Source organism: Stenella coeruleoalba, assembly GCF_951394435.1.
Source record: "Stenella coeruleoalba genome assembly, chromosome: 8".
NCBI lineage: Eukaryota > Metazoa > Chordata > Mammalia > Artiodactyla > Delphinidae > Stenella > Stenella coeruleoalba.
In genome coordinates, this window is record NC_137154.1 from 95099532 (window position 1) to 95125814 (window position 26283).

Genomic DNA, 26283 nt, shown 5'->3' on the forward strand with positions numbered 1-26283 from the left:
CCCTGACCAGGGATCGAATCCGTGCCCCCTGCATTGGAAGCACGGATTCTTAACCACTGGACCGCCAGGGAAATCTCTAGTTCCCGTCTTAAAGACAGGAGTGTGAGGGCTGTCCAGGCAGCCCTCACAGGCTGATGTGCCTCCTGTGAGCCCAGGGGCTGTGAGGCACCATCAGGACCAAAAAGACTTGGTTGGCATTCAAGGGGCTAAGAATGAATGGAAGATACGGGACTAAACCTAGGTGAAAATAATTAAATAACAAGTATGAGACAGAGCACAAGAGATGTCAGCAGGCCACTCATGATGAATTGCCCAGGGAGAGGTTCCAGGGATGGTACTGCTGTCCATAGAGCAAACCAGGATGATTACCCCAGCAAAGGGCACCCTGGTTCCACTGAGGCTGGTGGGGGTGGGGGAGGAGCCACCGTCAGGATGGGGAGCTCCTTCTGGGGGCGTGTCATTAGGACACTTCAGATGCTGGAGATGACGCCCTCCTGCAGGACCCTGGAGTGAGGAGAGTAATGAAGGATGTTGCCGCCCTTCCCATCAAGTCCAGTGTAACCTTTAGGCAACATACACTCTCCAGAGCCACGTACTGTGGAGACAATACAAGCCGAGGTCGTGAGCGCCAATTCCTGCTGAGACTCTGCCACCACCTCAGAGAACCCGTGGGCCACTCCCTTCCATGAGCACGTTTTCCGTGTTACGCTGAAGGCGAGAAGCCGTCAGGGTCTTGGGTTTAGCATTTCCGAGGGCAGATACAGCTATAGCACCATCCACCTCTTCCCTGGGCCTTAGAACTGTGGTCCTCCATCCTCCCTGCCAACATTCCTCAGAGCAATGCCGGCCTGTGCCCAACTTTTTCTGCCAAATCTTAGGCCTCCTGCCTCTGCCCTTTTTCCTACCTTCCCCCTCTTTTTTCCGATTCTCACAATTTCCCTGAGGAAGAAACGGAGGTAGCAGGAAAGGACCGAGGAGACCCAGATGCTCCCCCTCGCTGACCTCAGAGACCCTGCACCTGCCTGGGGAAACTGCTATCTCGTGTGGCCCCTGGCAGGCATGGGGCAGAGAGGCCCAGGCCCGTCCTGGACAGTCCGGCTGCCTCTGTCCCTCTCTCCACCCATCTGGGCTTGGCACTGCTGCTCTGCCCGTGTCCGTGCTTTAGCCAGCTGCCTGCATGGTACAGAGGACTTCTGCTGGCCCCTCTGGGCCTGCAGGGCTGGGGCGGCAGCCGGCAGCTGGGAGGTGAGTCTGTTTACTCCACTGCCCCCCCACCCCCGCTCTGCCCCATGGCACAGGGCAGAGCGCTCACTTAGATTAATTAATCTGCCGCCCAGCCTGCTCCTCCAGCGCATCTTTTATTCATGGACAAGTGGCGTTCTCTGCTTTACCAGGACACGAGCATCAATATTTCATCTTTGCTTCGCCTGCCAGCATCCTGCTCCCTCCTTCCTGCTTCCCACCAGCTCTAGGACCCGGAGAGCTGGGCTGTGCTGGCCTGGCCCCGGGGCGTCATCACAGATGTCCACGCTGCCTTCTTCAGCCCCTCAGCCTGCCCACCGTGCTGTCGTTGGCAGAACCAGAAGCCTTTCTGCGTAAGTGAGCCGGAGATGCAGCGCAGGCCGAGGGGCCAGGCCTGGAAGGAGCGTGCGGGCTCAGGGTCCTGCGGGGTTGAGGGAGATGTGCCCTGGTGCGTGTGTGTTGGGTGGGGTGACGCTGCAGCTGGCAGGACCGGCTTGTCACCGTGTTGCTGGGTGATTGTCAGGACAGGAGATGAGGGCTGTGCCTGGCACACACCTGGGTACATGGCAAGTGCTCATTTTTCTGCCTTCATTTTCTTTCTTCATTTTTCTCTTAGACCAGGTGTCATTGGTTTTTTCCACCCTCCAGGCCTAGGCAGTTGGATGAAGGAAGCGATGCCGGCATTCAGGATTGCACTTCCCTCCTGCCAGCACCCAGCCTGTCTCACCTCGTCTGCTTCTTGGCTCTCCAGGCTTCCACGTCGGGGCTCAGGACAACGGGGCTGAACCTCGGATCTGGAGGGGCCCTTACCCAGATGCTAGCCCAGGGCTCGCTCAACCTGGGGTCCCAGAGGGGACATGAACCCTTGAAACACAAAGTCACTAAAATCACAGGTGATGTGTGTTTGTGTGTGTGTGTGTTTTCTGGGGAGGGGGACAGCCCTGGCTTTCATCAGATTCTCAGCAAGGTCTCAAAGCCATGAAAGGTTACAAACTACTAAATTCTAGACAGGTCAGATCTCCTCTTTTTGATGTGGGAGGAAGAGAATTAGTGGGGTCACTCGTCCAAGGAGCCACCTCGAAGGGGTAAGTGTGGCAGCACTGAGCAGGTGCTGAGGTCGCAGGGGAGTACGCTGCAGTCCTGCCCTGGAGGACCTGGCAGAGTGTGGAGCCGGCATGGAAGCAGTAACCCTCAGATGGCTTTGGACAGGCTGTGGTTCTTTCCCAGGCTGGTGGCCAGCACTTTATTTCTGCTCTGTTCCTGCCTTGTGCACCAAACCCCCCCTCCTTCCCTGAGGGCCAGGTGAGGCGTCCCACTTCCCTCCTTTCCTCACACCCCATACCTGATCCCTCAGGAACCCCTGCCCACTAAACCCCCAAATACCTTGTTATTCTACTTTTCTTCTTCCTGAATCTTGATCATTTTTAACAGAAAAGAGAAATTAATCATGAGTGGACAGTGTCTGGTGGACTGGCTCTGGACTCCGGGAAGCAGCTGGGGACCAAGGCTTCCCCTTGGTCTTTCCCTGGAACCTCTCTGGGTCCCTGTCTCTGGTGTCTTCACCTCTATCTCTGTGTCTCTTTCCCCTGCTTCCTTCTTCTGTCACTTGCGGACCTGCCTTCCCACGGACCCGGCTGAATATGGGGCCCCACTACTCTTTTGCTTTGGTGAAATCATCCATCTATATGTTTAATCTTAGACTATTACATGCATTCTTTTTAACTATTTCAGAATCTTTTGGCAGCAAGATGTGCATAGATTACTGCTTAGAGATGAATGTGCATATGTGCAGGGTGGGGTCAGGCTGGCTCCAACTGGAGAGAGGGGACCAAGTAGAGGATTCCTCAGAGAGAGGAAGCTGAAGGTGATACACCTCTTGTGTTGAGGGGAGGAACCCTCGCTGCCATTCCTCTTGACAGGCCCTCTTTAAAAGTCAATGTGATTTGCTCAGCCACAAGCCCGGACATTGCTTGGGCCAGGTGTACTTTTGTCACCAGCCAGCCATCTCCTGATAAATTCCCCCCTCCTCAGCCAGTCTTGGACTTCACAGCCTCATTCCGGCATGAAATCATGGACCATTCTGTCCTTGGGCCCCTGTTACTGTGACCGGGGCTGGGGTGACCCTGGATCTGAAGTTTGGTGCCAGGAGAAGGGATAGATGTGTGTAGGGGAGACAAGGGCAGCTGGCACAGAGGGCCAGAGGCGGGAGACCCTCAAGGGGGAGATTGGGAGGTTCCAGCTGCGGGGGATGGGGTGCTGGCCAACGTGTCACAGGCGTGCCCGCGTCTCTCAGCCTTGAACTACATTCTCCCTCCATCAGCACTGCAGCCTTGAGCAACTAACTAGACTCTTGGGGGTGGGAGAGGGGTGTGACCAAGAGAGAAGGGGACTTTGGCCTGAAAACCAGAGGCAGAGGCATCCTCACCCTCCCTGTGGGCTCTGGGTCCAGGGTTCTCACTCTGACACTTAGCCCCCCTCCCCTTGCTGCCCCCATCCCCCAACATACCCCCTGGTCTAGGAAGAGGAACCTCAGTAACTTCCTTGGCGCCATGGCTGAGGCTATAAGGTGTGGCTGCTAACGTGCCTTTGTACAAGTTAAGTAACTTCTCTGTGCCTCAGTGTTTGCACCTGCACATTGGAGAGAAGGTTCTCACAGGTGTGTTGTAAAGATTAATTGAGTTTACACCTAAGAATTCAGCAGAATGTCTGCATACAGTGAGTGCTCAATAAGTGTTAGCCACTATTAGTATCATTTGAGATGTTCTAGAAGGTTCTTCCCACCCCTATATCTCCTTCTGGAATTCCTCCTCCACTTACTTCTTTGGATCATAGTTCTTCCAAAGGCTCCAATGAAGAAACACAAAATAGCACCTGACAACACCGAGTGAGGGTTAAGAACAGGAACCTGAGGCCTGGCTCCCCACCTCGTCTGCTGTGTGACCTTGGGCAGCTCCACAGCCTCTCTGAGCCTTGATTCCTTCTCTTTAGATGAGATAACAACAGACCCAGCTGTAAGGTTCTTGTGAACACAAAACGAGACCAAGTGTTTAAGACACTCAGCGTGGTGTGCGGCGTGGCATGAGTGGTCAAGAAGCACGAGGCTGTCACTTTACGAGGTGCTGGTCATGCATCACCGCAGCAGATGCCGGCCTCAATTCCGAGCCAGCAGTGCAGGGCTCACCACACCCCTTCCGGGTGAGAAGACTGAGGCCACGAGAGGGGAAGTGACTTTCTGAGCTGGGCTAGAACTTGTGCCTCCCGGCTCAGGGACTGGCCCTCAAAGCCTGGCCCAGGTGGCTGTCATTCTTGGCGTGAGGGGAGGAATCAGGTGCTTTGCTCCTGCTCTGAGGCCTGGAGGGAAGGAAAGGGGCCGGCAGGGGTGGTGGTAGGTGCGAGTGTGAGGTTATGGTTGTGGGTGGGGACGGGGCTTCAGGAGATACAGCGAACCTCCCACTTCACAGCTTTGTCCCAACACAGCCCTACTCTCTGCCGCTGTGAGCACACCCATGCACCCTCCTCCGGCAGCTGCCAGGGCCTGGCTCTGGGCTTGGGGAGCCCTAGAATAGAGCCCCATCTGCAGGACTGGAAGCTGGGTGCCTGGCCCCCACCTCCTGGGGTGTGGCCCTCTCTGGTGCCTCCAGGCCTCAGGACGGCTAGAGACTGGCCCCAACCCAGGGAAAAGCTTTAGACATGATTTCATTTTTTACTGAGATTGTAAGTGGGGGAAAAAGACAAGTAAAAAATAACCCATCTGGACTGGGGGTGGGGGGGGAAAGCAATTTCCTTCTGAAATCTCTTTTTCTGATTCTTAAAAGATGCAGTTTGGAAATGTCTCGGTGCCTCTGGCTGGGGTGTGGGCCAGGCCACCTACAAGGCACTTGGGTGGGCCCTGTGGTGTGGCTGGGGGCAGTGGAGGAGGTGGGCAGGGACTAAGGCCTTGCTGGGTTCCAGCTGAGCCCTCAAGGTCAGGCCAGAGGGGGAATTGTAGGCGGGGAGAGTGTGGCAGAGGGAACGCTGAGGACCGAGGGTGGCAGAGATGGACCAGAGGAAGGGGTCGGGGGTCCTGATGGGCAGAAGGGTGGGGGAAGGTACAGCGGAGAATCCCAGCCTGCTGGGGTTGGGTCGTGGGTGGCCCAGCACCTAAAGGAGGCCCCTGCCTTGGGTCAGGATCTCCGATTTCATGGGGCAGAGGCACAAATCCCCCCGGAAGGGCAGTGAATTCTAATCCCTTTCCTGGAAGGCCCTCTGGGTGCTGCGCAGTCAGGTGGTCCCTCAGGGGCGGTGTCCGAGCCCTCTGGAGCGTGGGTGGTAACGGGCCAGCCTGTAGCCTCTGGGTTCCGGAGCTCGTTGCCCTCCATTCTCCACGTTCCCCGGAGGCGTCCTCCTCAGCCGCTGCTTCTGTTCGCAGAGGTGTTCTGGAAGCCACGGCACAACCGTGAGGATTCCAGCTTGGGGGGCAGGATGGGCCCCTGTGGGTAGGACAGAAATGGAGACTGAGGCCCACGGGAGGGGCCTGCCCGGGGCTTGCCCTTCTCTCTGACGTGGTGCTAACCCCACGTTCTAAAGCACCAACCCTCCAACTAACCCATCAACCACCCGAGTCTACCAACTTACCAATCAAGCCGTCACCCCACTAACCAATTCAGTAGCCACCAACCAATGTATTACCCTACACGGTGCCACACCACCACCCTGGCAACCTTCTAAGCAACTACAACCAACCCCCCAACCAGAAACCCACCAACCAGCCTGCCAGCTAACCTGTTCTTCCGCCATTCTACCATCCCACTAACTAGCCTATCAACCAACTCGCCAGTGAACGCATCACCTTACTGTCCAATCAGAAGACAGAAACTACACGGTAATATTAACAGGAAGGGTTTAATGCAGACATTATTAACTATGACAGGGGGTAACTTCCTAAAGATTACCTACCAACTATTTTAATAGGAGACTGCTTACCTACTCTAAAGAAACAAAGGAATAGCAGACATGGGGAGGGGTCACTGCCTCTGGGGCTGAGGCAGAGCATAATGGAAGGAGCAAACCTGGAAGAGCCTTTCCCCAGAAACACCCGGGGTTGATGACGTCACTACCCTGCTAAGGGCGGAACGGCTGGCGAGGCCCCCTGGACGGCAGGAGAATTTGCGAGGTGCCACACTGGTGGAACTTCCTGGGAAGCTGCCTTTGGGGAGCTGGAGGAAGCTGTATGCTGCAGAGGCCTTACTGCAGGGGCCTGGAAGGGAAACCCCTTCCTCCTGCTGTGTTTAGCCCCTTCAACTAACAAAGCTTAACAGAGAGGCAGCTCTCTGGTAAAGGAGAAACTTTTAGAGTCCAGCCATGATCACAGACTAGGTAATGAAGAGTAGATTTGAAGCTGAGAGGCAATAAGGTAATAACTGGTGTGCCCATTCTCTCACCTCCCCCACAACCCAGGAAGCCTCTAACCAACCTATGAGTCCATGGGCCAATCAGCCAATCAGCTAAGAAGCCTAGTCTTCCAACAACCCACCCCATACCCTACCAACTAGCAATCCTCTAACCAATATACCAGCCCATCTACCCACCTACCAGCCAACCCAGCCACCGAGTGTTCTTTCTTTTTATTTTTTTAGTGGGTATGTATCTGTTAATTTCATACTCTTAATTTATTCCCCCACACACCTTTCCCCTTTAGTAACCATAAGTTTGTTTTCTATGTCTGAGTCTGTTTTCTTGATGTTACCCCATTCCAGGCACTGTGCTCAGAGCTATGAGGACAGCTTCCACCCTGAAGGAGAAACACTTTGGAGTAATTATCCAGGCTGGGGAGACATAAGACCAGTTCAGGGTCAGCAGGGACCTGTCACACAGGTGACACCCGTTAAATGGACAAACAGGGCAGACGGTGTGCTCTGAAGTTAGTAGTGGGAGAAATGGTGTGGGACAGCTTCGTGGAGGAAAGGAAGTGATCTGGGTTTTGAAGAATGAGCAGAATGGAGGTTTAGATCTGAAAAGGGCTTCAGAAGGAAGGCAGGTGGGGACAAACATCTCCAGTATCTCTGAATCAAGGAGGACTTGGGCACATGACTTTTAAAAAATTATTTATTTATTTATTTATTTTTGGCTGTGTTGGGTCTTCGCTTCTGCACGAGGGCTTTCTCCAGCTGCGGCGAGCGGGGGCCACTCCTCATTGCGGTGCGCGGGCCTCTCACTGTCGTGGCCTCTCCCGTTGCGGAGCACAAGCTCCAGACACGCAGGCTCAGCGGCCATGGCTCACGGGCCCAGCCGCTCCACAGCATGTGGGATCCTCCCAGACCAGGGCTCAAACCCGTATCCCCTGCACTGGCAGGCAGACTCTCAACCACTGCGCCACCAGGGAAGCCCGGGGCACATGACTTTTGCGTGAAGGGCTCACCATGCCCAGGGAGTCCTTTACCCGCAGCTGCACTGGGCCTGCAGGGAGTGAGTCACCATCTTGCCCATCATGGGCAGGAGCCACCATGGCCCTGGGAGAGGTGCTGGTCACACCATCAGCTTTTCTCTCCGGCAGTGGACAGACGTTCTAGCTAATGGGGCTCTTCCTTTTTCATCAAGGACAAAAATGAAAAGAAAAGGCCAAATGGCTCACCCAGTTTCAGGCAGACCTCAGGAAGAACTTCCAGTCCAGACCAGCAGGAGTCTCAGGAATTGCTTCTCTCTAGACCTTAAAGAAGAGCGGCTCCTATCCAGCTGGGCTGGCTGAAATATTAACCTGCTTAGAGGCAGGGGAATAATGGTGATGACCCATCCTAACCCTGCTGTTAGAGAGTTCCCTGGGCCCCAGGTCCACCTGTTCCCAGGCTCCCAACAGCCCAAGTGCCATTAAGTATCTTGGAATCAAAATCTGACTTCAGAATCGATTGATGGAGAGAGGTTCTCCAAACATTCGCCAGCGAAGGTAATTCAATTCCGACAGAAGATGGAGAGGTGTGACAGGCCGGTGGGGGCAGCGTGCTGGCGCCCGGCTGCTGAGCAGTGAAATCGCGGGCGTGCGCAGCCCGAAGCTGGCAGCAGCACAAAGGAAATTGGAGCAGTCAAATATTTCCCTCCTCGTTGAGCTCCATTTACATGTTTATAATAGAGGTTCTTAAGGCCCTAATGAGAAGGCTGCTCATTGCAGGGAAGAGGATGATTAAGGCTCTGCCAGACACGATCAGGGACAGGAACAAAGGCCTGTTAATTACTACAGAAGGACAGGAGGGGAGCCAGGCTCCGCTTGCAGCTCCCCAGAGCCTCCCCAGGCTGGTACCTTCCTGTTTTCCAGGCTCACCTTTGCCCCCCACCCCCGTGACCTCCAAGGGGTGGGTTGGATACAACCCCAGGGCTCATAAAGGGGTTTGAGGATGTTCCCACGTCCCCTCCCTAGGGGGTAACTTCAAGTTGTACCTGTAGCACATGAAGATCTGTCCCCTGGAGATGCCCCGCGGGGGTGGGGGAGGGGTGGGGGAAAGGAATCAGAAGAAACAACAATGCTGAACTGCTTGGCCATGGCATGGACACACTGCCCACTAGGAGGGAGCTCACAGGAATTTCCGGGCCCTAGAGGGGGCTCGCCACAGGCAGAGGATAAAGCCCCTCTTCCCAGGCTTCAGGACACAAGGCTATGTCTGTGGCGATCCCGGCCAGACTGGTGACCTGATGATGGCATCTCATACGAAGGCTGAGAGTTCCTGCCAAGTTGACTTGAAGGGCACTTGAACAACCGGAGTTCATGATGTCGTGGAAAATGTATGGGCTTTGGGCCAACAGACTTAGGACCCGATGACCTAGGTTCAAATCCCAGATGTGCTATTTGCTAGTCAGCATCAGTCTCTTCATGTGTAGAAAGGAATCCACACTAGGCTTGTGTGATGAGTCAGTGAAAAAACTGTAGGTACAGTCTGGCATACAGTAGGTGCTAAGTGTATGTTGGTTACCTCCCCCCCACTCTGTGGGGCTGGCTTGCTAGGCTGAGGGGAAGACCTTGGAAGTCTTCTCTCGGACCTCCCAGGGTCTGGGTCTGAGCGTGTGCAGCATTTGTTCCCTTAGCAGGACCCTGCTCCACATCTACTCTGCTTGTGCTGGGGTATCTGGGGATAATCAGGGAAGAGCAGCTCTCAGTCCCCCAGGGAAGGGTGGAAATCTGCACCCTTGGGCACTGCTTGCCTCTGGGTGACTGTGTGCTCTCACCTGTGCTCCATCCTGAGGCCATCACCTGTGTTCTGTCCTACTCCTCAGGGCTCAAGAGATGAGGGGAAGATGAGAAGAGAGAGACGAGGGGGACAGGCCTGGGTATCTCCCTGATTTCCCCGTGGGGAAGAAGGATCAGAGGAATGAGGGTTATGGCATACATGGTAGAGCGAATCTGGCAGTCAAAAGAGGAATTCGAAAAACTTTGATTTTTAGGAAAACGATCATCTCATAAAAGCCCAAACCAGAAATTTCCCAGTTAGGATCTTGATTCTAGGCCCAGGGGATATAGGGTCAGAGACAAGAATGATGCTGAAGGAAAGGCAAAGGCTTTAAGATGAGAAACTCGGGATTTCCCTGGCGGTCCAGTCGTTAAGACTTTGCCTTCCAATGAAGGGGGTGCCGGTTCGCTCCCTGGTTGGGGAGCTAAGATCCCACATGACTCATGGCCAAAACATCAAAACATAAAAACAGAAGCAGTATTGTAACAAATTAGGTAAGAACTGAAAATGGTCCACATAAAAAAAAAAAAAAGATGAGAGACCCAAACTCGCTGGAGGATATGGTGCTATCTTGGCCTTCTCAGGGGTCAGTCTTGGTCTAATAGCTCAGAGGCTGTGATGCTGTGGAAGGGGGCAGTGGGGGAAGGCAACTAGGAATGTCTACGGTGTTTTTGCTCACCAAGGCACTTTCCCTGGAGCTGTCCACGGTGCTGGCTTCAGATCTCATCTGGCACAGCCTTGCTGGCCACATCTCTCCAGATGCTTGTCTGCCAGGCCTGTCATGTCCAGAACCCCTGCCCAAGCCCATAGCACTGACCCCTGCTGCAAGTCCCAGAACTTTCAGGCATACCTAACTCTAAGGTGAATTTTACCTCAAGTCTTACTGTTAACAATAACCTAACCTGATAACAATAACCTAACCTGGTAACAATAACCGGATTATAGCCTATAGTCTAGTGTTCACCTTAACCAGAACTCTAACAAGAATGCAGACTTGAACCCAATACAGATATGAAGTTCAACCCCACCCTCATCCTTTCCTTAATATGAATCTTAACTTAAACACTATCCTCATTTCTAACCTCAGCCCTAGTGTTAGTCGGCACTTGACCTCTAACCCTAATCTCAGACTATACCTGAGCCCTAAAGTCTTGGGGTTGGTTGAAGACTGGATCCCCACTCCCTCCTCTTCTCTCCCTCCTTATAAACATGGTTGAGCACCTGTGTGGGCATAGAGAGCTGTGTCACACCACCCCTGTTCTTAGGGAACTTGGCCATGTGCCCCCAGCGCCCTCACTATCAGACGGGGGAGCCCAGGGATTGATAAACTCATGCCAATGTCAGCAGTCTTTGGAGAAGACATCGTTATCATTTTCCAAAGGCAAAGGATAAAGGTGGGCCATGGGGTGCTTTGGATTCTGCCCCCAACTCTCCACCTGCCGTGTGTCTCTGACTCTGGTCCATCGTGCCCCCGGTGTGGGTGGAAAGGGGAACGAGGGTACCCCTCGTGGAGAAAACTTTCACAGAGGCAAGGCAAGGGACTGCTTTGTACGTAAATGCTGAGGAGAGCTGAGTAGCACAGGAAGTATCAGACACAACACCGGCATCAAGAGGCCCCTCCCACGCTCATCCTGTTGAAGCCTCACTGCACTCTCTGAGTGGGGGATGCAGTCCCATTTGGAAGCTGAGAAAGCTGAGGTTCTGAGAGGTGAAATGACTTGCCTCAGATCACAAAGATACAAGCTGGAGGAACTGGGAGTCAGATGCAAGTCTTCTGGCTGCAAGGCCTCGGAGCTGCGGAAGGGGCCCTAGAGGAGGAATGCGGAGGGCCTCAGGATTGACGGCGTGGGGGTTTTCTAGCTACAGGGCACAGTGTTGGGAGGGGTGAGTTGGGGATTGAGGTGGGAGTTGAAGAAGAGAGGTTGGCCAGGGCTGAGATGGGTGGATGGGATGGGATGGCCTCTGTAGGCTGGTCTGGACTTTGCCTTGACTCGAGGTGGGGAAGCTCAGAGGGAGAAGAGAACCCCATGGCTGATTCCTCCTGCAGGGCCTGCCCTTGTGTTCCACATGGAGAACCCAGGGAATGAGATGGAAAAGGGGGGTGGGGAAGCATGACAGCCGGAAGGAGGCACGTGATGGTCCTGGGGTCCATGGGCTACTGACCCTCCCCTCCTCCACAGCCTCCCTCCTTCATCCTTTGGGTCTTCTGCTCACAGCCAGGGGGACCTTCTGAGATGCACCTGAGGACTCTCCTCTCCAGGAATCTGGGCTGCTTCCTTTTTCCTGCCAAATTCCACCCAACTCTGCTCCTTGGCTTTCTGGTCACTTGTAGTTGGGGTGAATATATAACCTGTCTTCCAAACTGGGGCATTGCTGAGACTGAAGGGGCTGTTGTCAATGACTGTGGGGGGAAGCAGGTGTGATACTGGCGTGGACATCACGGGCTCACCCCTGCAGCCTGACCCCAGGGCTCCCCAACCCCACCCTGAACTCCTTAAGATCCTGCCAAGGTGCGGGCTTGCAGATTTCTGGGCCTGGAGGGCTCTTTACCATGAGAGGAAAGGGCTGGCATGGGGGTCAGGAGTTGAGCCCCAGACCCAGCTCTCCACTCACTGCGTCCAGACCTTGGGTGGGGCACCCCTCCTCCCTGGCTTGTCTCCCTGTAAAATCAGATATTCACTCCTGCTCTGCTCCTGTCCCAATGAGATGCACTGCACACACGAGGCTTGCTGGAGTTCGTGTCCCTTGTCCTGCCCAAATTTTGGCCCAGATTATTTTTTGTCTTTAATTATGGTAAAACACACATAACCTAGAATTGCCATCTTAACCATTTTTAAGCGTATGTTTCAGTAGTGTTAATAGTAATCGTATTATTTTGCAACACCTGTCCAGAATTTTTCATCTTGTGAATCTGAAGCTCTGGACCCATGAAACAATTTCCTGTTCCCCCATCCCTTCAGTCCCTGGCAACCAGCATTCTACTTTGTGTTGCCCTGAATTTCACTACTCTAGGAACCTTATATAAATGGAATTGAAGACTATTTGTCTTTTTGTAACTGGCTTATTTCACTTAGCATAATGTCCTTAAGGTTCATTCGTGTTGTAGCATGTGTCAGAATTTCCTTCTTTTTTATGGCTGCATAGTATTCCATCATATGTATAGACCACATTCTGTTTATCCAGTCACCCACTGAGGGACACTTGGGTTGCTTACATCTTTTGGCTATTGTGAATAATGCTCTAATGAACATGGATGTACAAACATCTCCTTGAGATCTTGCTTTCATTTCTTTGGGATATATACCCAGAAGTGGAATTGCAGTATCATATAATGGTTCTATTTTTTTTTTTTTTTTTGTGCTATACGTGGGCCTCTCACTGTTGTGGCCTCTCCCGTTGCGGAGCACAGGCTCCGGACGCGCAGGCTCAGCGGCCATGGCTCACGGGTCCAGCTGCTCCGCAGCATGTGGGATCTGCCCAGACCGGGGCACGAACCTGTGTCCCCTGCATCGGCAGGCGGACTCCCAACCACTGCACCACCAGGGAAGCCCAATGGTTCTATTTTTAACTTTTAGAGGAAGTGCCATACTGTTTTCTATAGTGGCTACATCATTTTATATTCCCACCAGCAGGATACAAGTGTTCCAATTTCACCACATCCTTACCAGCCCTTGTTATTTTATGGTTTTTTTTTTGATAGTAGCCATACTAATAGGTATGAGGTGATATTTCATTGTGATTTTGATTTTCATTTGGTCTCAATTTATTTAGGCCCCAGTTTAGTTTAACTCCTCTCATCCATGGAGCCTTCATTTCCTGCGGCATCCAGCTAACCCCTCCGCATCTTCCAGATGTTCAGGTTGGTCTTGCAGTGGGTACTTGATTATCGCCCCTCCCGTCGGTCACAGACTGCCAGCCCCATGCAGGGGAGGTGGTATTTTTCCTCTCTGCCAGCATTAGCACAGACTTGGGTGCCCAGGGGAGCTCCATCAAGTTGATCAGATGTTGATTGAACTGGTCCTTAGTTCAATGTTTCTCAAACATGAATCAGAACCAGTGAATTGGAGCTGTCTGGTGGGCTTGATAAACCCTAAATTGCTAGGCCGCACCCCCAATTTCCGATTCAATACATCTGGGGTAGGGCCTGAGAATTTGTATTTCTATGTTCTCAGGTGACGCTAGTGTTGCTGGGCCAGGGACCGCACTTTGAGAACTACTGCTGTTCTCAGCAAAAACCTTGCCTGCCTTCTAGGAAGCCTTCCGTCTAAGGGGTGGATGGGCTGAGAGGAGATGTTCTCACAGGGAGTGTGTGTGTGAGGAGGGGTAGCACCTCAAACACCCAGGAAGCGAGCTCTTCTTGCCTAGAGGCAGAAGCAGCCTCCTATGTTTTTGGAGAATGTCAGTGTTGGCTGTCCTCAGCCAGAGCTGCAACATCCAAGTTGAATCTGTGCAGAGCAATTAGAGGGAGGGAACTGAGTGGGGAGTGGGCGCTGGGGGAAGGCAGCTGCAGATTTCATGCTGTTCCAGGCTTTGAAGGTCCTGGGAAGGCAGGCACATGGCAGTCTGTGACAGCTTCATTGTAATGAAGGATGGGAGACGCACCCAGCTGGGGGCGGGGTGCAGAGCCTGGGGCTCATGGCGAGGTGGAGGGACTTCGGAGCAGGGAGGGGCAGGGGAGGTGGTGGGTGGGTTTGGATGGCAGGAGAGGAGGAGAATCTGTCATCTGGGCCCCTCCTGTAGCCCAGCTCCCCTCCCCCAGGATATAAGGATGGTGGTGAGTTTCCTGGAAGATTTTCAGCTATAGCCTCTAAGGGTCTGCCTCTGCCCCTAGGGGCACATCTGGAACATTCCTCTCCCTACAAAGAGATATCTCAACAGTTGCAGAAATTTCTGGCAGAGCAAAGCCCCAGTGTTCCTGTAATTTCCCCCAACTGGGCTCTGGTGGTATCAGGAGTCTCTGAATGGAAGAGAATAGGGCTCATTACTATTTGGTCTCAGATTCACATCCTGTTTGCTCCTTCCTCCTCCATCCCTCATCCCCAAACTCCCACCAGTAGAGGTCAAGGCCATTTTTAAACAGCTGGTCATTGAGGGCTTGGGAAGAATCCCTGAACATTCTAAAAATGCCCCTCTTTTCTCTTAGTTTTGGCCACACTGCCCCCACCCTCAGTGCAGCCCTGATGTAGGAATTCAGCATCTGAGATCCAGGGTGATGGGGGAGAAAAAGGCGCAGGGTCCCTGCTCAGAGACAAGCTTGGCTTGGGAACACTGTCTGGGACCAGAGTGGGGGTCTGCATGGGGTCAGTGACTTCTTTTCTCAAGATATAGACTCAAGGGGCTCTCAGCACCCCTGAGTTGGCTGCATGGACAAACATGTCCCATCTGGGCTCAGCCTCTGAGGAGACACAGAATCATTTAGAATCTGTGACTGTGGTTTCTTTATTCACAAATACCCAGGTGATCATCAGAGACAGGGCAAGGTGTGGATAGCTGGACAGGAGTGAGGCAGCCTCTGCTGCACGTCTGGCCTGCCCCAGCCCTGCCCCATTTCTAGGGCTCCATTTGCCCTTCCAAAGGACTTTACAACCTTGGGGTAGGACGGGGCCCTGGGAGGTGGGAAGGGACGATGTGGTACGTCTTTCAGCCAGACAGACCTGGGTTCGAATCTGACCCTTGCTTCCTAATTTCCGGAGAGGTGACCTTGGGCAAGTCACATGACCTTTCAGAGTCTCAATTTGCTCATCTTTCAAATGGGAATATAATTTCAATTTTGCAGGGAGGTTGTGAGGATATGACACATGGGAAACACTTAGCACAGTGCCTGGCACCCTGCGATAATGGGCATATGCAAGACCTTGAGAGGGATGCACTGAAGCTGCTCAGGGCCTTATCCAGCCCCGGGGGCCCATCCCTCCAGTCCACACCAGGTGGAACCAAGGCCCTGGCCTCGAGTCCCCTCCCTTGGAGTAAATTGGAGTGAGCATTCAATCCTGATTAGCTCCACTGGGCTCCCTCGTAACCTTTTCATTAGGAAATTATGTTTAATAGAAATTGTTCTGACACCTCTCAGCAGCGTTTCCCTGCAATTCATTACCACCTCGGGGGAGGGGGGCAGGCAGCTGAGCAGCTCTTGGGCCCGGATCCATGGGGAGCCCCGCCCCCTTCCTTGTCCAGTTGTTGCCTGTGTGGGTGGAAGGGACGCAGGATAGAGGCTTGGCATCCCCACCAAAAGGCAGGCCAGCTGTTGGAGAATATCTGGATGGGAACAGCCTGCTCTTAGTACCCCCCCCTTGGGTCCGATTCGGGACTACCCAGCTGCTGCCAATGATGCTTGTGTGTTGATGGTGTCCCGATTCTTGTTCTGTTGTCGCATTGCCCCCAGAAGGGAGAGAACACAGTGGTCTCCAGCTGTTGTGGAGCGGGAAGCACCGCCGTGCTCTGTCCTCTGCCGTCTCTCTGTCTGCCTGCAAACTCTGTCCCTGTCCCCTGCTCCCTTCCTCCCGAAGCCTCCCGGGATGGGTCCCCTCCAGCTCTGCTCCGCTATCATTTCCTCCTCCTTCGGCATCTGGTCCAGGGGAGGAGGTGTTTATACCTCTTTCTCACCTGACTTGGGGGAGTCTTGTCTGCATCCTCTGGACCGGCTGGGAATGGGGAAACAGAGACTTGATCAATTCTTTTTTTTTTTTTTTTTTTTTTTTGCGGTACGCGGGCCTCTCACTGTTGTGGCCTCTCCCATTGCGGAGCGCAGGCTCAGCGGCCATGGCTCACGGGCCCAGCCGGACCGGGGCACGAACCCGCGTCCCCTGCATCGGCAGGCGGACTCTCAACCACTGCGCCACCAGGGAAGCCCTCGGTCAGTTCTTGGCCTCATCCATCAGGGCCTCTAAGGCCTTTCCGAATCCTGTCTCTGTCCTAGCTCAGACAGTTCTGTTTCTCACACTCAGCCTTGGAGCATGGGGTTTGGGCGGGAGTGCAGAGGGAGTGTCACCCCGATCTGACAACCAGCTGGGAAGTTCTTCCGTGCCCCGCCTCTTTTGGTCTCAGGCCCCCAGATGCTGCTTGCCCCACCTTGGTACCTTGGATTTTCTGCTCTGTGAAATGAACCTGGCCCCTCATCCTGTTCTTCCACGAAGGAAAGAGAGGGTGTGGAAGCTTGGTGCTGAACTGGTCCCTGCTTCACAGGCCTTGGAGATCCAAGGAGCCGGCTCAGATGCCCCAGTACGCTTTTCTGACCCAACGACTGGTGAGACCCCTTAGCACTTCCCTACCCAGTGTCTGAAATTAGCAGCAGCCTAATCTCCCGCTGCCATATCACTCAATGGTGTAATTGTGCAGAAAAAATGTATTAAAATGCAAAACACTCAGTTGTACTTCTTTATGTTAAATCCCTTCTTTGCTCTATCTCCCTTTTAATTTTACAAGGTTTTCTCGTCTCTCCCCCTTTTATAAAAGGGAGAGCTGCGCATGCAGGGAATCATTTCACCTCCTCTATAAATCTCCAAAATGAATACTTAAATTCGAGGAAAAAATACATTCTTAGACCTTTAATTTCCCTGCTATGAAGTGTAATGAAAAAGCCTGATTATTTTTAATTCTTCCCTTTAATAATTCAGCGGCAGAGTGATTTAAGACTAGGATTCATAATTACCTTTCCGCTTTCTTGGCAAATGAAGTTTTAATAGAAATGAGAGCTCTGGCGACTGAAATGGATTTCAACAGGTGGCTGAGGGGTCAGGCCCGACACCAGCTTGTACAGGAGCATCCCTAGAGCCCCTCCATGGTGTGGGGTCTGGACTGGACATGTGGGCCCAGGTGGATGGAGGGAGAAGTGAATTGCTTTTGCCCACTGGGGACCATCTCTCATAACAGTAATGAATGGGCAGTGTGTGTGTTGAATGACGGACCCATTTATCCTGGAAGGGAGAAATGGGTGAAAAATGGCCATCAAGAAAGGCTTCTTAAGGGCTTCCCTGGTGGTGCAGTGGTTGAGAGTCCGCCTGCCGATGCAGGGGACACGGGTTCGTGCCCCGGTCCGGGAAGATCCCACATGCCGCGGAGCGTCTGGACCCGTGAGCCGTGGCCGCTGAGCCTGCGTGTCCGGAGCCTGTGCTCCGCAACGGGAGAGGCCACAGCAGTGAGAGGCCCGCGTACCGCAAAAAAAAAAAAAAAAAAGAAAGGCTTCTTAAAAAAAAAAAAAGAAAGAAAGGCTTCTTAATTAACAATAATAAATGAATAACCAAGAGGTTAATGACAGTAACTACCATTATTTGAGCAAGTACTATGTGCCAGGCACAGTGCTAAGCACTTCAGAAACGTTCTCCCTTCTGCTCCTCATAATAATCTCTTCTACGCCTATGGAAACAAGAGGTTCAGAGAGGAACTAACAAGCCAAAGTCAAGGTAAATGGCAGAGCTTGGGTTGAGCCTCATTTCTGACTCTAAAGCCACCACTCCCCTCTACTGACTAATTTCCCAAGCACTGTCCAGAGTCCATCACCCAGACATGGTACCTGCCCCCAGGGAGCTTACAGATGGAACCAGACCCAGTGGTGGGGTGGGGTTGCAGAGAGACAATGGAAAGTGCACCAGGTTAGGGAGGAGTCAGGAGCCCTGGGAGCTTCTACCAGCCCCACTGCCTATGAGCTTGGAGACACTGGGAAAATCACTCATCTTCTCTGAGCCTCAGTTTTCTCATCTATTAAATGGGGATAATAAAACCTGACTTGTCTTGATCAGAGGACTGTAATGAGACGCATATGAGAAAATACATGTGGAAAAGCTTTGTAAATCCTCAGTTGCTCTGCCAGGGTAAAGTATAATTACCTTTTTTTTTTTTTTTTTGCGGTACGCGGGCCTCTCACTGTTGTGGCCTCTCCCGCTGTGGAGCACAGGCTCCGGACGCGCAGGCTCAGCGGCCATGGCTCACGGGCCCAGCCGCTCCGCAGCATATGGGATCATCCCGGACCAGGGCACGAACCCGTGTCCCCTGCATCGGCAGGCAGACTCTCAACCACTGGGCCACCAGGGAAGCCCTAATTACCATTATTTGATAACAGAATACTTAAAACCCATTCATGTCTATTCTTCTCCCAAAGCCATCTTTTCCTGCTTTTCTACCAAATCCAGCTCAGACTTTACCTCCTCTTCCAGGAAGCCTTCTGGATTGACCACTCTCAGGGCCCGTTATTCCATGACTCTCCACCCACCTCTTTCTCTATTTTTTGCATTTGGTTTTTTGAGTCCTTAAGTTCCTTGACAGCACAGGTGTGTGTGTGCGTGTGTGTGTGTGTCTGTCTCTCTCAACTGTCAAACCCCACTACAAGGTGTTTTTGCTCCCTTTCTTCTGTAACCTCAGAACTCTGCCTCTGTATTCAGGCTGTAACACATGAACACAGTTGGTTCACTGCCTGAATAGAGACATAGATGGTGAAAACTCACAGATAATCCGAAACCATGAAATATTGGTATTGGAGTGCAGAAGCACGCAGTGAGACACCAGTGCAGATACACACACACACACACACAGACTCACACAACCCCACCAACATGCCTGCACCTGGCTCATCTGAGCTCGCCTATACTGTGATGATGATCCAGTGGGGACAATTGTGCCCAGCCCTCACTTTACAGTTTACCAAGTGTTTTCCCGTACAGTAAAGAATAAGATTCTCGCAATAAACCTGTGCAGAGAGGCAGGGCAGGGATCATTGCCCTCTTTCCAGAGCAGGAGAGAGTAGGTAGCTTGGCCAAGATCTCTCTGTGGAGGCAGGAGAGCCTTACAAGGCCTTCACGCTCCTGAGCCATGGCTCTCTCTGAGCGGAGCTATCTGGCTGCAGAGAGAGAGAGTTCTGGTCTTTGTGCAAGGGGAGGAGCCTGGCCTTGGTCCTGCAGGACTGTCTGAGGGAGGAGGTGGCTGCTTGGGGCGGGGACTCAGGACTCCCAGAGGCATGAGCCTTGGAGACAAAGCCCTTCTTGGGCCAGGCAGCAATCTGAGTTCCGAGCCAGCCCTCCTGCACACATCTCTTTGAGCCTCTCTGTGCCCGAGGATCCAGGACTCAAGCTCTCCGCTCTGGAGTCCCCCACTCTCCACACTCTGGCATGAGGTAGCTTGCCCCTGGGGGCCCCAGGAAGCAAGAAGGAGGCTGGAGTCAGAGCGGTGGGTCTGAGGGCCTTTGCCCAGACCTGCGCCTCCCCTCCTCCTGTTAACGCTCCCTGGAATGAGAAGGCAGCAGAGGGGCCCTCAGAGACACTTGAGCCCTGATTGGGAATAAGTGTCTGATAATGACTCCCATCAAATGTCAAGCGGCCTGCTCAGCTCCTCCGGGGCTGATTGCTCCCCCTGCGTGATGGGCGGGGGGGTCATCTGGTCTCGGATGCTTCTCTACCATGGAGACCCCACCTCGGGGCTTTGTTGGGCTTTGTCTTTGAGGCGAACTCCTCCTGGTCTGTGGACAGCCTCAACTCTTGTCGCAGCCCTCCCTGTACGGACTCCTCCTGGACACTGCCCTGGGTGGGTATTGCAGGTGCCAAGGTGGGTGGGAAGGGTAGGGCTGGAGCTAGAACCGACTTCCTTGGTCCTGGGCTGGGCCAGACCTAGAGACTGGACAGACTAGGTAGAAACTCAATCAGGCTCTTTGCAGAAAAGAGTTCTGCTCCCTCAAGGCCCTGCAGGAGCACAGGTCTCAGCTTCTCCAGCCCTATGACTTGGGGTCTTTTCTTAAGGCCCAATGTATCTGTTAGATGATGCTTTGTGACAAAACACCCCAAAACTCAGGGACTTAAAACAATTATATTTATGATTTCTCATGAGCCTGTGGGTTATCTGGGTGGCGCTTCTGGTCTTGGCTGGAATCACTCATGTCCTTGTGGCTGGCTATGGGCAGAGGAGGTACCTCTGTTGCTCTAGGATGGGTTCTCATGTTGGGGGATCAGCTGGCCATAGACAGGAGTAGGGAGGCCTCAGCTGGGACAACTGGCTTTTTACTGACTTGTCTCTCATCCTCCAGCAGCCCAGGCCTGCTCACAGGGTGCTGGCAGGGCTCTAGGGAGCATGGAAGCTGGCAAGGTCTCTTGAAGTCTCACCTTGGAACTGCGACACCATGACTTCCATTGAATTCTCTTGGTCAACGTGAGTTACAAGGCAGCCCAGATTCAATAGGAGGGGAAACAGACTCTACTTCTTCTTGGGAGAAGCTGCACCTTGTAAAGGGGCATGGATATCGGTAGGGGAGGATTTGGGGACGTTCTGTAATCAATCTACTATATCCTCCAGCCTCAGAAGCCTCTTGTCCCCCCTCCAAGGTCTGAGAGGGAGAACTTGGCTTTGATTACCAGGGAAGGCCTGGCAGGGCCTTGACCACATGACCTTCTAGGATTCTTCTAGTTCTGACATTTTGGGGTGAGCTCATGTTCTCCTGTTAGTGGATCCATCGCATCACCTTCCAGCTGTGTGACCGGGGGCTACTCACTACGTCTCTTTCTGCCTCAGATTCCCTGTGGGTGAAATGAAGTATTTGGATTAAGTGTGACGATTAATTATTGGGACTGTACTCTGTGCCAGGCATTATGCCAGGGATAGAGCTAGAAGATCAGTAAAGACCTTCCAGGCTGGCGCAGGAGGACATACGGGAAGAGGGCAGAGTGCCCAAGGGAGCCGGCGAAAGACTGGTTGCAAAATGGGTTCACATCTTTCTTTACCCCTTTGGGGGAAGTTGGCGCCCCATTCTGAGCTAGATTCCCCATTGGCAAAACTGGACTGGGAAAGTATTTGGTAAGATACTACCCGAGAACACATTTTTTAACTACTGAGTGTGGGGCGCACATCAATTGCTACTCACCAGCCCTCTCCCGGGCATCGGCAATGCGGTGGATGGCTGCAAGGATTTTACTCACTTCCGGTCAAATCTGATGTTGGTTTCTCACCATTAAATAAGTGCTCCTCAGGCTGAAGAAACATGGAGGGATTTGCTGAGTTGGACAGTAAGTGGAGAAGGTTGTAGAAACGGGGTCATTATATGTGTCGGGTAGAGCAGGCTTAGGGAACTAAGTCTCACTTCGAGCGTTTGTGCAGATCCAGGTTCAACTAACATCCCTGATCACCCGCCGTCCCAGGCACTCTCTTAGATGTCACTGCATCTGACCTCATCCTATGACTTTTGGAGATGGTGCTCTTTTCCTATTGTACAAACAAGGAAGAATTGTACAATGCTTCTGTTTCCTATTGTACAAACAGAAGCAGAGTGACATCTGTCCGTCCACACAGCTAGTAATCATGTATTTAGAATCTGTCTTACACTGATTGGATATAAGGAGAATCATGGCTAACAGACCTGAGATGGGTTTGAACGTAGCTCTTCTGCTTCCAGCACCATTATTTTCCCTACTGCATCACACTGGAGACGGCTGAGTTCCATGCCCACCAGGAAGAGAACCAACTACCATGGCCCTAAAAGGCAGTGGGTAGGATGCAAGTTAGATGAACCAAGAACTTCCTGGCTACAGGGAGTCATAATAATAATAACAATAGCTAAGATTATTGAAGACTTATTATGTGTTCCTTGCAAAAAGTCTCATTTAATCTTCAGAAGAAACTGTGACTTGGGTACTATTTAGGTAGCTTGCCCAAAGTCACTCAGAGAGTGAGAAGTGGAGCTGGGGTTTGAACCCAGGTAGCTGGGCTCTATCTTAACTATGGCCCTGCTAGCTAAGGTAATGGGTCAGGTGCTTTCTGCCTTGGGCCTCCCCAGGCCCCCAGCTGAGGATAGGCCGTGTGCTGCCTGGGGAAGGGGGAAGTGCCTGTCTCGTCCACGCCCAGGAAGGTGCAGCTGGGCTGGCGTGAGTCTGCTCCGAGTGGAGCGGTGTATGGAGAAAAGGCCAGGCTTTCTTTTCCACGGAGTGATGCGTCACTCAGATGCCAAGGCCGTTAGCTCCCTCGATGGGTGCTGCTCTCTGCTTGGGTGTTTATCATGCCCGAGGCGTGAAACTGATTCCAGAAACCTTGTCCATTTCCTCTGGCTCTTCCTGCAGAGGGGGTAGAGTGCGTGTGTGTGCGGGCACACTCGCAGGGCTGGTCAGGACAAAGGATACTCTTGGGTTGGCTATGTAACCCATCTGGGCATATCTCTCCAGGGGCCTTCGGGATGTCATCTCCATGTACAAGGATGGAGATCTTCCCAAGGCTGCCCAGGGCAGGGTGGGAAGGAGGGCAAGGCTGAGATGGGACCAGCTGGTTGGCAGGAGTAAATGCAAGGCTGCCAAGGGTGATTAGGGAAATGGGCAGGGGTTGGAGGCAGTCCTGTGGTATTTTAGGGGACTTTCTTGTGGGGACTGAAGTGTCTGGAGCCCGTGGATGTGAACCTGGTCACTGATTCTGGAGAAGGTAGGACAAGATATGGGCCATTCCCTGTGTGTGTTGCCCCACCCAGAGTCAGCCATTGGTGGCCTTTCTGGTGTCATTAATGAAGACAGTGGCAACGAGCGCATCACAGCCAATACTTAGTGAGCACCTATTCTGACCCAGGTTCTAAACAGACCTGAGGATATAATGGTGCAAAAGGTGTGGTCCCAGGTCCCAAGGAGCTCAGGGTTTAGTGTGTGTGTTGGGGGTGGGGTGTAGTGGAGACACACAGAGGGGCTCACGCCTTTGTTAAGACTGCTGTTAAGGGACTTCCCTGATGGTCCAGTGGGTAAGACTCTGTGCTCCCAATGCAGGGGGCCTGGGTTCGATCCCTGCTCGGGGAACTAGATCTCGCGTGCATGCCGCAACGAAGATCCCGCATGCCGCAACTAAGACCCGGTACGGCCAAAATAAAAAAAGAAAAAAGACTGCTGTTAAGAGGCATGAGCAAAGTGCCTGGGCTCAGTGGGATGCCAGGAAGGGGCTGCCTGGGCGAGGTCTTCACAATGAGTAACCCTCACCAAGGATGGGACATGCTTCTGCCTCAGGCATGTTAGTGGCCTTAGGCCATAGATGCGACTCTGACTGACTGAGGAATTTATATGTTAGAAGAATATGGTGTGTCCCATCTAGTCGTAGAGAGGGCTGGAGAGCCATACTTGAGGCTAAGCTTCCAGGCCTGATGCCCCACTGCACACAGAAGCAGACTGATGGGGATACCACAGCTGCTGCTGCTTTCCCACCAGGCACCAGGGAACCTCTGCTGCCACTCCGTACTGATTGCACCTCTGGGCCAGGAACTGAATCCTGCTGTCACTTCTACCCAAAGCTGGACATCTCCACTTCCACCCTTGCCAGCACAGTGCATTCTGGGCATTGCTTTCTTACTCAGATTCCTCCCTTCTAGAGCAAAGTCTCTTATGAGTGAATCTGATTGGTGGGGTCTGAGTCACATGTCTGTGACCTAGCTGCAAAGGAGACCGGGTAACCGAGTTTCTGGTTTCTACCTTGGGAAGGTGTGATTCACTGAGGCTGGAAACTCCCAAATTTGGCAAAAATGTTTGTGGGCAGCCGAAACAACTGGCCACAAACATGACAAAGTCCACTGCAGGGATGGTAAGTCTGCAAGAACAGGAAATGGGCTTTTTTGCCAGTGAAACTTCTGCCCCTCGCTTGTGTCTGGCACAAGGTAGGCAGGCCAGACATACTTGTAGAATGAGTGAATAAGTGGCAGTGAAGGGGTGATGTTGATCGTGGGGCTTGGACAAGCCATTCCTCCATTTATGGGTATCCTGGGAAGGAGTTAAGGTGTTGGACAGTGATTTGTGTCTGATTTGGTCCAGTCTTGCCCATCAGCCTGAGATCGGGTCACTGGTCTGACTCTCTACTCTTTGGGAGATGGGCAGCTGTGTGGAGGGGTGCTGTCCTGGGGATCTTAGGGTTAGGCAGAAAGGAGTTGACCCATTTCAAGCAGGGGTGGGGGGGGGTTTGAAACAAACATGGTCAAGCATTAAAACATGTATTGATTTCAACTATTCAACTCTTACTCCAGTGGTACTGTCTACCCAGCACCAGTCCCCACTTCCTCCTCCCTCACAGGGCCCCATGTTTGTGTAGGGAGAAGCTAGCCCCATCCCCAGCTCCTGGACACTCTGACTGGTCTAAGGTAATCCCAATCTCCTTGCAGACATTAGGTTAGGATGGGCCAATGAGATGCAAGGAGAGTTCCCCCGCCCCCCGCCCCCGTACGCGGGCCTCTCACTGCTGTGGCCTCTCCTGCTGCAGAGCACAGGCTCTGGACGCGCAGGCTCAGCGGCCATGGCTCACGGGCCCAGCCGCTCCGCGGCATGTGGGATCTTCCCGGACCGGGTCACGAACCCGTGTCCCCTGCGTCGGCAGGCGGACGCTCAACCACTGCGCCACCAGGGAAGCCCAAGGAGAGTGTTTTTTGAGGAGTTGGCAGGGAGGCTGCTTCACACTTCTTGAAGAGTCTCTGAGAGTTGCCCTTTCCTGGTTTTCTCTGAACATCGTCATGGTTGGCTCTAAGGCTCTTAACTGCCCCCAGCCATCTCGTAATCTAGTCCAAGGATGGTGGATATACAAAAAAGGACCACAGGGAAACAGGATAAGGCTTCCAGATCACGCCAGATCTACACCTGAACTTTGCCCAGCCTCCAGGTTTCCAGGGCTAGTAAATTTCCATATAATCTCAGCTACTTTGATGTTCTGTCCTTTGTCCCCGAAAATCCCCTAACAGCTACATGGATCATGTAGCTCCCATGTAATGGTGGTCCAATCTCAGGAGATGGCAACGCTGGCATCTAGGTGGTACTAAGGGAGGGGCTAAAGAACGGCCCCTCTCCTCACCCTCAGAGGCCTTCCCATTGACACATGTGACAGTGCCTGAGATGTGTCAAGGAAGGGCTTTACTTTCAAGGCAGCCCTGTGTCTAGGAGGCCCTGTTTAGGACAGAAATGCTCCAAGGAAAGATGGCCCACAGTCAGTTAGCGTCTCAGAGAGTGAAGGACTTTATCAGGGAGGTGTGAAGCCCCCCATTGCTTCGGGCATCAGATGGAAAGAGATCTTGGGCAGAAGGGGAGGGGCACGGAGCCCCTGCCCCATTGTCACTCCCCAGCAAACAAAGATGGAGGAATTGCTTTCTGCCCACATCTGGGCCATGGCCTGGCCAGAGTTCTCCAGGGTGGAATGGAGTGAAACAGCTCTTGGTGAGAGCTCGGCCTGTCCTGTGACCCCAGCTGGGACAGCAGCTGTCAGGACATTTGTCTCCCAGTCACTGCCACCCGGGGGCCTGGGCTGCTCCCACATTCCTTAAAGAGAAGTGGAGGGCTCTGGTCTCCTGAGGGCTCCAAACTGCTCCGTATTTCCCTGGGAGGGGATTTGGGTGGAACATAAATAAGACAATTTATTCAGAGAAACCATCTCTCCTATTTACATTTAAATTGAATAATTTAAAAACACCTTTACCCATTTCCATAAATTATCCCCTGTTGGACAGGCAGTTCAGCTGCGTGGAGGGGGTGCTGTCCTGGGGAAAGGCCTAATTGCATTCCCTGCTACAGGGATGGGGTGGGAGGGAGAGCGTGGGAGGTGGGGAGGCGTGGCAGGCCTGGGAGGAAGGAGCTCCAGAGGAAGCAGACACTTGGTTTAGAATTGGCAGGAGGAAGGAGGGAGCTAATAAGAAGCTGAGGTCCCTTTAAGAGCTTTACAGCTGGGAGGTAAAGGACCAAAAAAAAAAAAAAAAAAAAAAAAATCATTCTCTTATCACAGGAGCAAGGAGGCATTGGGACCAATCCCTTGCCTCCCAGTCAAGGGCATCACCCAAGTTTGACCTGGGTCAGCGGTCCTATGTTTACATCTTCCATAGACCCAATCTCTGGTGCCAGGGAACAAGGGGAAGAGGAAGAAAGAACAGGGCTTCCTCAGCGCTTAGTTA